At 31.8% G+C, this 531-nt stretch overlaps 1 protein-coding gene across 1 annotated transcript in view; it reads left to right on the top strand.

Annotated features, from left to right (window-relative positions):
- Positions 1-531, top strand: part of LOC119585856 (small ubiquitin-related modifier 3-like) — a 13,343-nt gene that overhangs the window by 3,482 nt on the left and 9,330 nt on the right. The gene's annotated exons all lie outside the window — the stretch shown is intronic.

Below are 531 nucleotides of genomic sequence, written 5' to 3'. Positions count from 1 at the left end.
TTCTGTAACTTCTCTGTATCCTAATGTAGATGTTGCTTCCCTTGCATTTTTCCTCAGCAGTATTTGAGTGTTTAAAATGTGTAGTTAGAATCTAAACAGCAGTATATTATATTGTTTATAGTTATTAAAACACATACTCTTTATTGTTTATTTGAAAAGAAAACAGTTGCTTTGTGCTGTTATATGTAAAGACCTTAATAATTTTAGGGTCCAAACACCCTATGTCATAAATAATTTATGCACTACGATCCTAGGCTTAGATTCAGCAAATTGTTGTTCTTGGTAGAAAAAATAGAAGTTGGATGACAGTTAGTTGATGTCACTTTCCAATATTATTTTAGTTCCAGAATTACACACAAGCATTATCCAGTCCTACTAATGCCCAGTCCTTGGCTCTTAAGCATTTTTTAAAGACATTATAAGGTACTGATTGTCACTTGTTGCTTTACAGCACTTTTATTTGTATGGATCCTTGATGAGATGTGTGATGTTTGTTTACAAGGACAAGCTTAACTTGTTTTAATATTTGTG

Source organism: Penaeus monodon, chromosome 20 (assembly GCF_015228065.2).
Source record: "Penaeus monodon isolate SGIC_2016 chromosome 20, NSTDA_Pmon_1, whole genome shotgun sequence".
NCBI lineage: Eukaryota > Metazoa > Arthropoda > Malacostraca > Decapoda > Penaeidae > Penaeus > Penaeus monodon.
The sequence above is the reverse complement of the archived record's forward strand: the minus strand, read 5'-3'. Positions and strand labels throughout refer to the sequence as shown.